Genomic DNA, 15,525 nt, shown 5'->3' on the forward strand with positions numbered 1-15,525 from the left:
CTCCTCTGTCCATGGGATTCTCCAGGCAAAAATACTGGTATGGGTAGCCATTCTCTTCTCCAGGGTATCTTCCCAACCCAAGGATTGAACCAAGGTGCCCTGCATTGCAGGCAGATTCTTTACCATCTGAGCCACCAGGGAAGCTCATGGAAGCCTTGTACATAGATAACTATGAAACAATGCCCAGAGAAATCAAGAAAGACCATGTTTATGAATCAGAAGACTGCATTTTATTAAGATGTCATTTGCTCTATAGCGTCAATGCCCTCTCAATCAAAATCCTGGTTCACTTTTCTTGTAGAAACTGACAAACTGATCCTAAAATGCATATGGAAGTGAAAAGGACCTAGAATATCAAATTGACTTTGAAACAGCAGAGTTGACAGATTTATACTACCTAATTTTAAGGCTTATTAAGTTACTTTAATCAACACAGTATAGACTAGTGTAAAGACAGTCAGTGGAATAGAATAGATGATCCAGAATTAGACCCATACATTTATGGAGAATTTGTTTTTGACAAAAGTGTAAAAGCAATTCCGTGGAGGAAGAATAGATTTTCAAAAATGGTGTGGAACAATTGAAAATAGATCTGAAAAAGAAGAGGGAAAGAAGGAAAGGAGGGAGGAGAAAAAAAGGACAAAAATTTTTATCCATACTTGTCACCATGTTAAAAAATTAATCAGAATGGATCATAGTTCAACAAGGGTACCAAGACAATTCAAGAAGGAAAGAGGCCTTAGAAAAATGATGCTGAAACAACTAGGTATCCACATGTAAAAAAGCGAAGCTGGTTTCCTTTCCCATGCCATACACAAAAATTAACTCAAAATGGATAATAGATTTAACTGTAAGGATTAAAACTATAAAGCTCTTGGAAGAAAACATAGGAGTAGATCTTTGTGACCTTAGTTTAGGCAGTGCTTTCTTAGATACTACAGCAAAAGCGTAAGTGACCGGAAAAAGGGACAAATTGAACTTCATCAAAATTAAAGACTTCTGTGTTGGAAACCATACCCCTAAGAAAGTGAAAAGACAGCCCATAGGATAGAACAGTATATGGGTAAATTATACATCTGATAAGGGACTTGGGTCCAGAATATGTAAAGAATTCCTGTATGTCAGCAAAAAGATAACAGCCCAATTTAAAAATAGGTAAAGGGCTGTTCACCTTAAATTACCACCCCATTGTTAATTGGCTATACCCTAACACAAAATAAAGTTTAAAGTTTGGGGGAAAAAAAAAAACAGGTGAAGGATTTGAATAAACATTTCACTAAAGAAGATTAACAATGACAAATAAGCCCAAGAAAATTTGCTCAACATCATGAGTCATTAGAGAAACACAATCAAAACCATAATGAGAGACGACTTCACACCCACTAGGATGACAATACTGGCCATATATATATATACATACATATATGACAAATGATAACAAGTGTTGGCGAGGTCGTGGACAAGCTGGAAAGTTTATATTTTGCTGATGGAAATGTAAAATGGTGCAGCCGCTTTGGAAAACATTTGACAGTTCTCAAAGCGTTAAACATGGAGTTACCATACATGACTCAGCAACTCCACTCCTAGGTACGTACCTAAGAGAAATGAGAACATACATCCACACAAAAATTTGCACACAGATGTTCATAGCAGCATTATTCATAATAACCAAAAAGTAGAAAAAACAAAAGAAAAAACAAACGTTCATCAGTTGATGAATGGATACATGAAAGGTGGAATATCTATTCAATGGAATTATTCGTGTTTTATTCAACTATTGTTTGAATTCATGTCTTATTTGACAAATGTTTTATTCAACAATTAAAAACAATAAAATGTTGATACATAAGACGAATGAGCCTCAAGAACATTGTTTAATGAAAGAAGCCAGTCACAAAAGGCCGAATATTATATGATTTCATTTACATGAAATTGCAGACGAGGCAACTCTATAGAGACAGAAAGTAGATTAGCGGTTGCCTATGGCTTAGAGATGGCTTCCCTGGTGGCTCAGTGGTAAAGAATCCTCCTGCGATGCAGGAGACTGCCTGCAATGCAAGAGCTATGCTTTGATCCCTGGATAGGAAAGATCCCCTGGAGAAGGAAATGGCAACCCACTCCAGTATTCCTGCTGGAAAAATCCCATGGACATAGGAGCCTGGGATATTACTTAATGTTGGACTTGACTTAGTGACTAAACCACCACCACTAGGGCTTAGGGAAGGGAGTGTGCAGTAGAGGAGGTTGGGGAGTAACTGTTGGGATGGTTTCTTTGGAGCATGTTGAAAATGTCCTAAAATTAGATTGTGGTGATGGCTGTACAACTGTGAATAGACAAAATAATTATATTCTTGAAATGAATGAAGGGTATGGTATCCAAATTATACTTTGGTAAAGTTATTTTTAATGGATTATATTATTCAGCTTTAAAAAGAAAGGAATTTTTGACATATGCCATATGAACAAAGTTCTCAGGAATGGAGAACTTCCAGATGTTAAAGCTGGATTTAGAAAAGGTAGAGGAACCAGAGATCAAATTGCCAACATCTGTGGAGAAGGCAATGGCACCCTACTCCAGTACTCTTGCCTGGAAAATCCCATGGACGGAGGAGCCTGGTAGGCTGCAGTCCATGGGGTCACGAAGAGTTGGACATGACTGAGCGACTTCACTTTCACTTTTCACTTTCATGCATTGGAGAAGGAAATGGCAACCCACTTCAGTATTCTTGCCTGGAAAGTCCCAGGGACAGAGGAGCCTAGTGGGCTGCCGTCTATGGGGTTGCACAGAGGCGGACACGACTGAAGCGACTTAGCAGCAGCAGCAGTTGGATCATTGAAAAGCAAGAGAGTTCCAGATGGAAAATCCCACGGACGGAGGAGCCTGGTAGGCTGCAGTCCATGGGGTCGGGAAGAGTCGGACATGACTGAGCGACTTGACCTTCACCTCTGTTTTATTGATTACACCAAAGCCTTTGACTATGTGGATCACAACAAACTGTGGAAAATTCTGAAAGAGATGGGAATACCAGAGCATCTGACCTGCCTCCTAAGAAATCTGTATGCAGGTCAAGAAGCAACAGTTAGAACTGGACATGGAACAACAGACTAGTTCCAAATCGGGAAAGGAGTACATCAAGACTGTATATTGTCACTCTGCTTATTTAACTTCTATGCCAAGTACATCATGAGAAATGCTGGGTTTGATGAAACGCAAGCTGGAATCAAGATTACTGGGAGAAATATCAGTAACCTCAGATACGCAGATGACACCACTCTTATGGCAGAAAATGAAGAGGAACTAAAGAGCCTCTTGATGAAAGTGAAATAAGAGAGTGAAAAAGCTGGCTAAACACTCAACATTCAGAAAACTAAGATCATGGCATCTGGTCCCATCACTTCATGGCAAATAGATGGGGAAACAATGGAAGCTGTGATAGACTTTACTTTCTTGGACTCCAAACTCACTGCAGCCATGAAATTAAAAGACGCTTGCTCCTTGGGAAAAAAAAGTTATGGCCAACCTAGACAGCATATTGAAAAACAGAGACATTACTTTGCCAACAAAGGTCTGTGTAGTCAAAGCTATAGTTTTTCCAGTAGTCATGTATGGATGTGAATGTTGGCCCATAAAGAAAGCTGAGCACCAAAGAACTGATGCTTTTGAACTGTGGTGTTGGAGAAGACTCTTGAGAGTCCCTTGGACTGCTAGGAGAACCAACCAGGCCATCTAAAGAAAATTAGTCCTGAATATTCACTGGAAGGACTGATACTGAGGCTGAAACTCCAATACTTTGGCCTCCTGATGCGAAGAACTGACTCATTGGAAAAGACCCTGATGCTGGGAAAGATTGAGGGCAGGAGGAGAAGGGGACGACAGAGGGTGAGATGGTTGGATGGCATCACCAACTCCATGGATATGAGTTTGAGTGAACTCCGGGAGTTGCTGATGGACAGGGAGGCCAGGCGTGCTGCAGTCCATGTTGCAAAGAGTCGGACACGACTGAGCCACTAAACTGAACTGAACTTATATGGATAAAACTTGAGGGCAATGTGTTAAGTAAACGGGTAATAGATTAAACAGCAAGGATTAAAACTATGAAACTCTTAGAAGAAAACATAGAGGAGATCTTTGTGACCTTAGGTTGGGCAGTGGTTTCTTAGATACAAGAAAAGCACAAGTGGCCAAAAAGAGAGAGAGGGACAAATGGAAGTTCATCCAAATTAGAAACTTCTCTCCTTAGAAAAGGACATATGCTATATAATTTCACTCATGTGAGGTATTTAGTATAGTCAGATTCATAGAGACAGAAGAACAGTGGTTGCCAGGTCCTGGGGGAAGGTGGAAACTGGGAGTTTTTGTTAGTGGGTACACTTTCAGTTTTGCAGAGGAAAGGAATTCTGCAGCTAGATGACGGTAATGGTTGCACAACACTGTGAAGGTACTTAATGCCAGTAAACCGTATATTCAAAAATAATTAAGATGGCAAGTGTTGAGATGGCTAGACAGCATGGCCAACTCAATGGACATGGATCTGAGCAAACTCCAGGAGATGGTGTAGGACAGGCCAACATGGGGTGCTGCAGTCCATGGGGTCACAAAGAGTCAGACACAGCTTATCCCGTTGAACTGAACAACAACAACAAATGTTACCTTCTGTATATTTTACCAAAAATTTAAAAAAATATTTTTTTAAAAAAAAGCAGATCATAGGCCTAGATGTAAAGCCTAAGCTTGTAATATTTTTATAAGGAATCACAGCAGAAAGTCTTTGTGATATCGGACTAGGCAGATTTCTCGGTATGACACTAAAAGCACAATATAGAAGAGAAAAAAATATAATAAATTGGACTTCATGAAAATTAAACTTCTGCTTTTAAAGACTATACTAAGATAATAGAAAGATATATCATAGAGCAAAAGAAAATATTTGCATATCACACATCTGATAACAGACTTTTATCCAGAATTTGTTAAGAATTCTCAAAACTTAATAAGAAACCAAACCACTCAAGTTTTAAAAATAAGCAAAGTGTTTGAACAGACTCTTCACCAAAGAAGATGAAGACTGATAAACTAGCATAGAGAAAAAGATGCTCCGCATCATTATACATTAGGGATGTAAAAATTGACATTACATGAAATTCTGTTACAAACCTGTTAGAGTGCCCCAAATTAAAAAGACTGACCATACCAAATTTTGTGTATATTGTACTTTAGAGAGTTGATTTTGGGGCTTTCCCAGTGGCTCCACAGTAAAGAATGCACCTGCAATGCAGGAGGCGTGGGTTCAATATCTGGGTTGGGAAGATCCCCTGGAGAAGGCATGGAAACCCACTCCAGTATTCTAGCCAGGAAAATCCCATGGACAGGAGACTGGTGGGCTACAGTCCACAGGGTTGCAAAGAGTCAGACACAACTAAAGCAAAGACCATGAGCAAACTTGCCTTTAAAAGAAACAAACAAATAAAAGAAACAAAAAATTAAGAAACACATGTTCCCTCTCTATTTGAAACAAAAATGTTTTATTAATATATAGATACACACATATATAATGACTATTTCAATTCATTTCAGTTCAGTTGCTCAGTCATGTCCGACTCTGTGACCCCATGGACTGCAGCATGCCAGGCTTCCCTGTCCATCACCGACTCCCAGAGCTTGCTCAAACGCATGTCCATTAAGCTGGTGATGCCATCCAACCATCTCATCCTCTGTCGTTCTCCTTCTCCTCCTGACTTCAGTCTTTCCCAGCATCAGGTTCTTTTCAAATGAGTCACTTCCTTGCATCAGATGACCAAAGTACTGGAGTTTCAGCTTCAGCTGAAATCAGTCATTCCAGTGAATATTCAGGACTGATTTCCTTTAGGACTGATTGGTTGGATCTCCTTGCTGTCCAAGGGACTCTCAAGAGTCTTCTCCAACACTGCAGTTCAAAGGTATCAATTTTTCGGTGCTCAGCTTTCTTTATAGTCCAACACTCACATCCCATACATGACTACTGGAAAAACTATAGCCTTGACTAGCTAGTCAAAAAACATAGCTTTGCCAACCATACTTTGTTGGCAAAGTAACATTTCTGCTTTTTAATATGTTGTCTAGGTTGGTCATAACTTTTCTTCCAAGGAGTAAGTGTCTTTTACTTTCATGGCTGCAGTCACCATCTGCAGTGATTTTGGAACTCTCAAAAATAGTCTGTCACGGTTTCCATTGTTTCTGCATCTATTTGCCATGATGTATGGGACCAGATACCATGATCTTAGTTTTCTGAATGTTGAGCTTTAAACCAACTTTTTCACTCTCCTCTTTCACTTTCACCAAGAGGCTCTTTAGTTCTTCTTCGTTTTCTGCCATAAGAGTGCTGTGATCTGCATATCTGAGGTTATTGATATTTCTCCCGGCAATCTTGATTCCAGCTTGTGCTTCATCCAGCCTGGTATTTCTCATGATGTACTCTGCATAGAAGTTAAATAAGCAGAGTGACAATATACAGCCTTGACATACTGCTTTCCTGATATGGAACCAGTCTGTTGTTCCATGTCCAGTTCTAACTGTTGCTTCTTGACCTGGATACAGATTTCAGGAGGCAGGTAAGGCAGTCTGGTATTCCCATCTCTTGAAGAATTTCCACAGTTTGTTGTGATTCACACAGCCAAAGGATTTGGTGTAGTCAGTAAAGCAGAAGTAGATGTTTTTTCTGGAACTCGCTTGCTTTTCCAATGATCCAATGAATGTTAGCAATTTGATCTCTTGTTCCTCAGCCTTTTCTAAATCCAGCTTGAACATCTGGAAGCTCATGGTTCACAGACTGTTGAAGCCTGGCTTGCAGAATTTTGAGCATTACCTTGCTAGCATTGTAATGAGAGAAATTGCGCGGTAGTTCAAACATTCTTTGGCATTGCCTTTCTTTGAGATTGGAATGAAAACAGACCTTTACCAGTCCTGTGGCCACTGCTGAGTTTTCCAAATTTGCTGGCATATTGAGTGCAGCACTTTCATAGCATCATCTTTTCGTATTTTAAATAGCTCAACTGAAATTTCATCACCTCCACTAGCTTTGTTCATAGTGATGCTTCCTAAGGCCCACTTGACATCACATTCCAGGATGTCTGGCTCTATGTGAGTGATAACACCATCATGATTATCTGGGTCGCGAAGATCTTTTTTGTGTAGTTCTTCTGTGTATTGTTGCCACCTCCTCTTAATATCTTCTGCCTCTGTTAGGTCTATACAATTTCTGTCCTTTATTGTGTCCGTCTTTACATGAAAAGCTCCCTTGGTATCTTTAATTTTCTTGAAGAGATCTCTAGTCTTTCCCATTCTAGTGTTTTCCTCTATTTCTTTGAATTGATCGCTGAGGAAGGCTTTCTTATCTCTCCTTGCTATTCTTTGCACAATGTCAAAAACCTCTGTCCATAGTTCTTCAGGCACTCTGTCTGTCAGTTATAATCCCTTGAATCTATTTCTCACTTCCACTTATAATTGTAAGGCATTTCATTTAGTTCATACCCGAATGGTCTAGTGGTTTTCCCTACTTTCTTCAATTTAAGTCTGAATCTAGCAATACTGAGTTCATGATGTGAGCCACAGTCAACTCCTGGTCTTTTTTTTGCTGACTGTATAAAACTTCTCCTATAGAACTTCTCCTTCTTCTTCTTCTCTTTGGCTACAAAGAATATAATCAATCTGATTTCAGTATTGACTATCTGGTGATGTCCACGTGTAGAGTCTTCTCTTGTGTTGTTGGAAGAGGGCGTTTGCTATGAACAGTGCATTCTCTTGGCAAAATACTCTTAGCCTTTGACCTGCTTCATTTTATACTCCAAGGCCAAATTTGCCTGTTACTCTAGGTATCTCTTGACTCCTACTTTTGCATTCCAGTCTCATATAATGAAAAGGACATCTTTTTGGGGCATTAGTTCTAGAAGGTTCTGTAGGTCTTCATAGAACCATTCAATTTCAGCTTCTTCAGCATTACTGGTTGGGTCAGAGACTTGGATTACCATGATATTGAATGGTTTGCCTTGGAAATGACCAGAGATCATTCTGTCATTTTTGAGATTGCACCCAAGTACTGCGTTTCTATTGACTATGATGGCTACTCCATATCTTCTAAGGGATTCTTGCCCACAGTAGTTGATATAATGGTCATCTGAGTTAAATTCACCCATTCCAGTGCATTTTAGTTCACTGATTCCTAAAATGTTGATGTTCACTCTTGCCATCTCCTGTTTGACCACTTCTGATTTACTTTGATTCATGGAATTAACATTCCAGATTCCTATGTAATATTGCTCTTTACAGCATCGGGCTTTACTTCCACCACCAGTCACATCCACAGCTGGGTGTTGCTTTTGCTCTGGCTCTGGCTCTTCTCGATCAAGATGGCGGAGTAGGATGTGAGCTCATCGTCTCTTGTAAGAACTCCAAAATTACAACTTGCTGTGGAACAATCATCAACAAGAGAAGGTTGGATCCCACCAAAAAAAGACACCCCACGCCCAAGGGAAAGGAGAAGCCCAGCAAGACAGTAGGAGGGATGAAATCACATTTAAGATCAAACCCCATACCTGCCAGAGACAGAGGGCTCAAGCAATGCCTTGCACACACCAGGAGACCCCACAGAGACTGAACCAGACCTGATTTTGAGAGTTTGAGTGTCTCCAGTAGAGGTATGGGTCAGCATTGGCCTGCCACAGGGGTAGGGGCTCTCAGTGCAGCAGACCTGGGTATGACATAAACCCTCTTGGAGGAGGTCACCATTAACCCCATCATAGAGCTGCCAGAACTTACACAGGGCTGGGAAACAGACTCCTGGAGGACACAAACAAAACCTTATGCCCGCTGAATTGTTTGCTGAGTTCCTCTGGGATTTCAGGGACATGTGGTCTTTGCCTCCCACAAGATAGTACTAATACCAGCAACATCAACTACCATTGCTGAACACTTACTGTGTTCAGTTCAGTTCAGCTCAGTCACGTTCAGCTCTTTGTGACCCCATGAACCGAGCACACCAGGCCTCCCTGTCCATCACCAACTCCCGGAGTTCACTGAAACCCATGTCCATTGAGTTGGTGATGCCATCCAGCCATCTCATCCTCTGTCGTCCCCTTCTCCTCCTGCCCTCAATCTTTACCAGCATCAGGGTCTTTTCAAATGAGTCAGTTCTTCATATCAGGTGGCCAAAATATCAGAGTTTCAGCTTCAACATCAGTCCTTCCAGTGAACACCCAGGATTGATCTCCTCTGGGATGGACTGGTTGGATGTCCTTGCAGTCCAAGGTACTCTCAAGAGTCTTCTCCAACACCACAGTTCAAAAGCATCAATTCTTCGGTGCTCAGCTTTCTTTATAGTCCAACTCTCACATCCATAAATGACTATTAGGAAAACCATAGCCTTGACTAGATGGACCTCTTTTGACAAAGTAATGTTTCTGCCTTTTAATATGCTGTCTAGGAACAAGCCCCATATCTCAGAATTCTCACAAGAACTCCAATAGCTGGCCTGTCTCATGTTCCTTCAGCCCATTTAACAGATGAGAAAACACAAGTAGGGGTCAGGATCCACATCTGGGCTATCTAACCCCCAAACCTCCTTCTGAACACCCAGGCTTTGCTGCTTCCCAGGGTAATGTGACCTTGTGGAAGGTCACAGGGACTCAGGCCAAGTCTGAAAACAAGAAGAACCTTTAAGCAATGGCAGTGTTGAAGTTGCTGGGAAGGCGGGTTTTGAGTGATTCTGAAATCACACTCTGTGGCTACTTGTCTGAGAGGTCAAAGCGGAAATTCCCTGGTCTATGACCAACTGTATCATTTAGAAGCAAGAGTCTCTGGGCCTGAGGTGTAAGGGGAGCTCAGAACTTTAAACTCTTTTCTCCTGGGGAGTTTTGAGTGATTCTGAAATCACATTCTGTGGCCACTTGTCTGAGAGGCCAAAGTGGAAATTCCCTGGTCTATGACCAACTCTATCATTTAGAAGCAAGAGTCTCTGGGCCTGAGGTGTGAGGGGAGCTCAGAACTTTAAACTCCTTTCTCCTGGGGGGAGGGGTCACCAGGTGCCATGCGTGTACCATCAACTGTGTGCCAACCATTCTACTTGTAATCATGACAACAAGCCTCAAAGAGTGCGTGTCGATCCCAGTTTCAGGTGGGACACTTGAGGTTCAGAGAGATGAAGTAATGTAATTAATGCCATAAACAAGCTAGAATTTGAAGCCAGATTTGCCTGATATCAAAGTAGAAATTTGTTTTCACTGCACAGCTTCAATTGTTGTTCATAACTTAGTAGGATATCTTACCATCTACAAACATATTGGATGACGTAGGGGACACAGGAGACACGGGTTTGATCCTTGGTTCAGGGTTGGATCCCCTGTTGAAAGACATGGCAACCCAGTCTGGTGGTTTTGTCTGGAAAATCCCACGAACAGAGGAGCCTGGCAGGCTATAGTCCATGGGGTCACAAAGACTCAGACATGACTGAAGTGACCTAGAACGTGCATGTGTGCACGCACACATGCACACACACATATACACACACACGCACGCACACATACACACACACACACACGCGCACACACACACACGCACACACACACACGCACACACACATATACACACACATGCACGCACACACACATATACACACACGCACACATACACACACGTGCGCACACACACATACACACACGCACACACACATATACACACATGCACACACACATACACACACGCACACATACACACACGCACACACGCACACGTACACACACGCACACATACACACACGCACACACACACACAAACACACACACAAGGACCACTTAGAAGGATACTGGATCACCTGGAAGGATACTGGGTCACCTAGAAACATATCTGATCATCCAGAAAGATATTGGATTATCCAGAAGGATATCTGATCATCCAGAAGGCTATCGCAGGTACTCTACCAAAGTTTGAGTCCACTTGCTTTTACTCTCACGATCTTCATTATCATTGTTATTACTCACATTCATGTATTTATAAACGATGCACAAGAATATACAAATCAAAACAGCTGGAAGAATTTTCAGAATATGAACACACCAACATCACCAATACCAGAAGAGAAGGACCATTGGTAGCATCCCTGAAGCCCTCTTAGTAACCCCACCAGTCACCACGGCCTTCAATGGGTAGCCACTGTCCTGACTTCTAAAAGTACAGATTAGCTTGACTGTCTGGAAGTTCATATAAATCTCTCTTACAACCTGTACTCTTTTGTGTTCAGCATAATGTCTGTGAGGTTTTTCCGTGTTGCTGTGTATAGCTGTGGTTTGTTGGTGTGGTATAATCACACAATTTACCATTCTGCAGCAGACAGACATTTGAGTGGTTTCTGGTCATTTAATTCACTTGCTTTAGTTCTGCCTTGGTGCAGCTGGAGAAAAGTGGGTCACTCTCCGACAAAGGAATTTCAAATCTCTCCTTCTTCCTCGCTTGGCAGAGTGTATCAGAGATGAAGTGCAGAAGACCCCAAGAAAGCCCAGCTTCTTTCTTTATTTTTTTAATTTGTATTTTTATTGAAGGACATTTGCTTACAGAATTTGTTTTCTGCTAAACCTTGACAGGAATCAGCCATAGGTATACATATTTTTAAACATTTTTCTCTTTATATTTTTTATTTAATTTTTATTTTGTATTGTAGGGTAGTTAGTTGACTTACCATGTTGTGTTAGTTTCAGAGGTACAGCAAAGAGATTCAGTTCTGCATATACATATATCTGTTCTCTTTCAGATTCTTTTCTCATATAGGATATTACACAATATTGAGTAGAATTCCCTGTGTTGTACAGTAAGTCCTTGTTCATTATTTTATATATAGTAGTGTGTTTGTTAATCCTGAACTCCTAATTTATCCCTCCCCTATCTTTCCCCTTAGTCTGTGAGTCTGTTTTTATTTTGTAAATAAATTCATTTGTATCATTTTTTTGAAAGATTCCACATATAAGTGATGTCATATAGTATTGACTTTCTCTGCTTTTCTCCCTTAGTGTGAGCATCTCTTGGTAAGCCCAGCTTCTTTCAATTTTCTCTTCCCATGCAGACATTATGCACCAATAATAATAATTCTGAGCTGCATCTAGCAGCCTCTGGCAGGTTTCATCACAGATGGAATCCAGGCAGTGGGGCCATTTCGGTAAACGAGACTTTATGGGAAGAGGTGACAGAGGAGCCAGGCAGGCTACAGTCCATAGGGTTGCAAGGAGCTGGACACAACTGAAGCAACTTAGCACATGAGTCAAGCAAAGGACTCTGGTCATTGGCTGAAAGGGGGTGTCTCTTAGGAGATGGGGGTTCACCTTCTCTGCAGTGAGCTTGGGGGCAGCAGACTCCAAGCTCTGCCAGCTCTTCTCATTTCCACCTCCATCTATGTTGGCTAAGAAAGTAGCCCCTGGGTACAAAGACTCATCTGTATCATGGGGATCCCGGCAGTTCCTCTTTGCACTTACTCTGTGTGAACCACTTAGAACAGTGCCCAGCATGTAGTAGGGGCAGCTCTGGCTGACCTGTGTTCTGACCCAAATTCTGCCACTCACCTGCTGCTGTATGACTCTGGGCAGGTTCCTAACCTCGCTGGGCCCCAGCTGATGGTAACTATTCTTAATAGAATTTGCACGTCAGGGTCTAAGCCCTCTCCTGCTTCCTTCCATCCTCCACCTGGAGATCTCGATGGATCATGGGCGAACAGTATCACCAAGTGTGTCTCCTCTGTTTCCAAGGAAGTGAAAACTCAGGTTTGCTGGAAAGGCTCAGCAGATGATTGGTTCCATCTATTATATGCTGCTGATGGAGCCAAAAGCTAGGGAGTTTCAAAATTTCAACCAATTTCAGAAAAAGGAAGAACTCTAAGAACATTTCTATCTTCTGATTCAGCAATTTCACTTCTGGAAATCTAGTTTAAAGACACTTCCCTTTTAAAATAGACAAAGATTTATTATTATCATAGTCTTTTCTCTTCTTTTCTTTGGCCACATAGCATGGGGGACCTTAGTTCCCCAAACAGGGATCAAACCAGCGCACCGTGTAGTGGAAGCTCAGATCCTAATCACTGGACCCTCAGGGAAGTCCCTAAAGTTTTTCCTAGAACCATGAGCAATGGAGACTAAAAGTTATTATGAAAAAAAAATCTATAGAAACAGACCTGGGAACAAAATGATAGGATTAGTAGATAAACATATAAGACATTCTTACACCTATATTCTCTATGTTTAAGAAAATAGAGAAAGCTTGAGCCTGTTAATTAGAAACATAGAAAAAGAAAGGGAAGTAGCTCAGTCGTGTCTGACTTTTTGCGATCCAATGGACTGTAGCCCGCCAGGCTCCTCTGTCCATGGGATTTTCCAGGTAAGAATACTGAAGCAGGTTGCCATTTCCTTCTTCACAGGATCTTCCTGACCCAGGGATCGAACCTGGGTCTCCTGCACTGCAGGCAGACTCGTTACTGTCTGAGTCACCAGGGAAGCCAATTAGAAACATCAGTTCAGTTCAGTTCAGTTCAGTCACTCAGTCGAGTCCGACTCTTTGTGACCCCATGAATGGCAGCACGCCAGGCCTCCCTGTCCATCACCAGCTCCCGAGTTCACTCAAAGTCATGTCCATCGAGTTGGTGATGCCATCCAGCCATCTCATCCTCTGTCGTCCCCTTTTCCTCCTGCCCCCAATCCCTCCCAGCATCAGAGTCTTGTCCAATGAGTCAACTCTTCGCATGAGGTGGCCAAAGTACTGGAGTTTCAGCTTTAGCATCATTCCTTCCAAAGTACACCCGGGACTGATCTTTAGAATGGACTGGTTGGATCTCCTTGCAGTTCTCCTTGCAGTTCATGGGACTCTCAAGAGTCTTCTCCAACACCACAGTTCAAAAGCATCAGTTCTTTGGTGCTCAGCTTTCTCCACAGTCAAACTCTCACATCCATGCATGACCACTGGAAAAACCATAGCCTTGACTAGATGGACCTTTGTTGGCAAATTAATGTCTCTGCTTTTCAATATGCTATTTAGGTTGGTCATAACTTTCCTTCCAAGGAGTAAGCGTCTTTTAATTTCATGGCTGCAGACACCATCTGCAGTGATTTTGGAGCCCCCCAAAATAAAGTCTGACACTGATTCCACTGTTTCCCCATCTATTTGCCATGATGTGATGGGATCAGATGCCATGATCTTCGTTTTCTAAATGTTGAGCTTTAAGACCACTTTTTCACACTTATCTTTCACTTTCATCAAGAGGCTTTTTAGTTCCTCTTCACTTTCTGCCATAAGAGTGCTGTGATCTGAATACCTGAAGTTATTGATATTTCTCCCAGCAATCTTTATTCCAGCTTGTGCTTCTTCCAGCCCAACTTTTCTCGTGATGTACTCTGCATAGAAGTTAAATAAGCAGGTGACAATATACAGCCTTGACGTACTCCTTTTCCTATTTGGAACCAGTTTGTCATTCCATGTCCAGTTCTAACTGTTGCTTCCTGACCTGCATATAGGTTTCTCAAGATGCAGGTCAGGTGGTCTGGTATTCCCATCTCTTTCAGAATTTTCCACAGTTGATTGTGATCCATACAGTCAAAGGCTTTGGCATAGTCAATAAAGCAGAAATAGATGTTTTTCTGGAACTCTCTTGCTTTTTCCATGATCCAGCAGATGTCGGCAATTTGATCTCTGGTTCCTCTGCCTTTTCTCAATCCAGCTTGAACATCTGAAAGTTCAGGGTTCACGTATTGCTGAAGCCATGCTTGGAGAATTTTGAGCATTACTTTACTAGCGTGTGAGATGAGTACAATTGTGCAGTAGTTTGAGCATTCTTTAACATTGCCTTTCTTTGGTATTGGGATGAAAACTGACCTTTTCCAGTCCTGTGTCCACTGCTGAGTTTTCCAAGTTTGCTGGCATATTGAGTGCAGCACTTTCACAGCATCATCTTTCAGGATTTGAAATAGCTCAACTGCAATTCCATCACCTCCACTAGCTTTGTTCATAGTGATGCTTTCTAAGGCCCACTTGACTTCACATTCCAGGATGTGTGGCTCTAGGTGAGTGATCACACCATCATGATCATCTTGGTTGTGAAGATCTTTTTTGTACAGTTCTTCTGTGTATTCTTGCCACCTCTTCTTAATATCTTCTGCTTCTGTTAGGTCCATATTATTTCTGTCCTTTTTAAGCCCGTCTTTGCATGAAATGTTCCCTTGTTATCTCTAATTTTCTTGAAGATTCTCTACTCTTTCCCATTTTGTTGTTTTCCTCTATTTCTTTGAATTGATCACTGAAGAAGGCTTTCTTATCTCTTCTTGCTATTCTTTGGAACACTGCATTCAGATGCTTATATCTTTCCTTTTCTCCTTTGCTTTTTGATTCTCTTCTTTTCACAGCTATTTGTATGGCCTCCCCAGACAGCCATTTTGCTTTTTTGCTTTTCTTTTCCATGGGGATGGTCTTGATCCCTGTCTCCTGTGCAATGTCACAAACCTCAGTCAATAGTTCATCAGGCACTCTAT

The sequence above is a fragment of the Bos taurus genome, chromosome 2, assembly GCF_002263795.3.
Source record: "Bos taurus isolate L1 Dominette 01449 registration number 42190680 breed Hereford chromosome 2, ARS-UCD2.0, whole genome shotgun sequence".
Taxonomy (NCBI): Eukaryota; Metazoa; Chordata; class Mammalia; order Artiodactyla; family Bovidae; genus Bos; species Bos taurus.